The following is a 2522-nucleotide window of genomic DNA, read 5'->3' as shown; positions in this document are numbered from 1 at the left end:
TTCATGTTGTTTACATGCAATTTACATGTTCATGTTGTGTACATGTTAGTGTTGTTTACATGTTCACGTTGTGCACATGTTCATGTTGTGCACATGTTAATGTTATGTACATGTTCATGTTGTTTACATGTTCATGTTGTTTACATGGTCATTTTGTTTATATGTTCTTGTCGTGTACATGTTCATGTTCTGTACATGTTCATGTTGTTTACAGGTTTATGATTATAAACACATTTCAAATACAGATACCATCAAAGGTTTTAGCAATTGTAGTTAATTAATCAGCAGTTTTCAAACTATGACAATCACTTAGAAGCATAACCATGGAAATATCATTTTTAGCTGTTAATTAGCTGTTAATTAATTGTTATTTTTCAGTTAATTAGCTGTTAATTATCACCAGCATGCAGCTGTTTTAGTTAATCTGTAGATGCAAAGTTACAATTTTCTGCAGAAACTTTCTGAGATATAAAACTTTCCATTAATGGCCCACTTCATGCAGTCATTTATTTTGAAAGAGTAGTTCCTGTCAGTTTTCAGCTGCGGACTTTAATCAGCTGCAGCTCATTAAGTTCCCATCAAACAGATGTTTCTGCTCTGAATCTGTGTTGGGACAGAACGTGGACTCACCTCCAGATGAAGAACTTCTTTGCTGTCTTGGTGGACCGATCGATGGACGGGCTGAGGAGACGCTGACAGCAGCAACAGCAGGAGGAGAGGGAGGAGGGGAGGACAGGGTGAGTCCCTAGGGACGTCCTCCTCCTCCTCCTCCTCCTCCTCCTCCTCCTCCTCCTCATCCTCTCTGTGTTCATTTGCCTGCAGAGATACCTACTTGACTTAATTTCCTCTTTTCTGATGGTTCTGGTCACATGGGTCTTTAAGCTCTGCCTCCTATTGAAACTTTCATGGTTAGCTTTTGGAGCTGTTTGCATCAGTAGCTGTTAGAGCCTGTAGCTTTTAGCAGCTGTAGCTGTTAGCATCTGTGGATGTTACCAATTGTAGCTATTAGCAGCTATAGGTATTAGCAGCTGTAGCTGTTTGCATCAGTAGCTGTTAGCAGCTGTAGATTTTAGCATCTGGAGCTATCAGCAGTAATATTTTCATTCAACCTTTATTTAAACAGGTAAATCCCATTGAGCCTCGGAGACTCATTTACAAGAGAGACCTGGTTTAAACAAAAACCGTGGGTCCTCCCCCAGAAAATTTGTAATAAAAGAGATACCATTTCTTGCATTTTGGTGTATTTTAACAGGTTGTTCAACATCTGTAAACATTTGATTAAACTATCCTGATGCATGCTCAATAATCCAGGTAGAAAAATCCAAAAAAGTTAAATCTGGTCCTCTGGACATTCAAAAAACAAAACAAAGCAAAAAAATGTAGAAACGTTTTGTCTCTCATCCTGAGGACTTCCTCAGTCTGAGGAGCTGTTTTCAGCTCAGTCTCTTAAATAGCACCTTCTCAGGGTGGATCAACCAGTTTGCTGCTGACAACCAGAACCAGCTGATCACATGCTCAAGAAGGACCATCAGCCTAACAATGGATCATTAATTCAATTCAATTCAGTTTATTTATAAAGCGCCAAATCACAACAAAGTTGTCTCAGGGACTTTACAGAAACATTCACAAACATAAAAGCCAATTAGTAAAGTTCTCTATCTATAGTTAGGGTCAGCTTGGGTTTCCTGAGCTGTCCCTTAGTTCTGCTGCTATAGGCTTAGACTGCTGGAGGACAAACTGACCTCACTTTTCATTCTGCTGCTGTCTTTACTTACTCTGCTCAACCTGTTTTGTATTTGTAATTATTTTTTCTATCCTTAACATGTTTTTGTCTTTCAGATACACCTGGACCTATATCTGGACCTGGACCTATACCTGGACCTACAGTATACCTGGACCTGGACCTATATCTGGACCTATACCTGGACCTACAGTATACCTGGACCTGGACCTATACCTGGACCTATACCTGGACCTATATCTGGACCTGGACCTATATCTGGACCTACCATTCTGTGTTAGTCTGTCTCTCCTTCCTGTCCTCTCAACCAGCCGGTCAAAGCAGATGGTCTCTTGTCCTGATCCTGGTTCTGCTGGAGGTTTCTTCCTGTTAAAGGGAGTTTTTCTTTCCACTGTCTCCACTGTGCTTGCTCAGGATGGGAGACTGCAACAAAGCCAAGATTCAACTTGTCTGCTGGATTCCTTAGGATTTATGAAAAAAGAAAGTCTTAATCCCAGTCTTAAACTGGACAATGTGTCAGCCTCACGGACAGAGACTGGAAGTTGGTTCCACAAGAGAGGAGCCTGAGAACTGAAAGATCTTCCTCTCATTCTGTTTTTGTAAACTCTAGGAACCACAAGTAAACCTGCAGTCTGAGAGTGAAGTGCTCTGTTAGTAAAATATGGAACAATAAGATCTGTAATATAAGATGGAGCTAGGTTGTTGAGAGCTTTGTAGGTTAGAAGTAAGATTTTGAATTCAGTTCTGGACTTGACAAGCATTTTTGAGATGCACTGCATCT

At 40.4% G+C, this 2522-nt stretch overlaps 1 protein-coding gene across 1 annotated transcript in view; it reads right to left on the bottom strand.

Moving 5' to 3' along the window:
- LOC119419832 (cysteine-rich and transmembrane domain-containing protein 1-like) overlaps nt 1–674 on the bottom strand; it is a 14124-nt gene extending 13450 nt beyond the window's left edge. Inside the window, exon 1 of the mRNA XM_037687195.1 lies at nt 631–674. The gene's annotated coding sequence lies outside the window, so the exon portion shown is untranslated. The remainder of the gene's footprint in view (nt 1–630) is intronic.
- Nucleotides 675–2522: the final 1848 nt, after the last annotated feature.

Source organism: Nematolebias whitei, chromosome 14 (genome assembly GCF_014905685.2).
Source record: "Nematolebias whitei isolate Nwh7 chromosome 14, NemWhi1, whole genome shotgun sequence".
NCBI classification, from domain to species: Eukaryota; Metazoa; Chordata; class Actinopteri; order Cyprinodontiformes; family Rivulidae; genus Nematolebias; species Nematolebias whitei.
The sequence above is the reverse complement of the archived record's forward strand: the minus strand, read 5'-3'. Positions and strand labels throughout refer to the sequence as shown.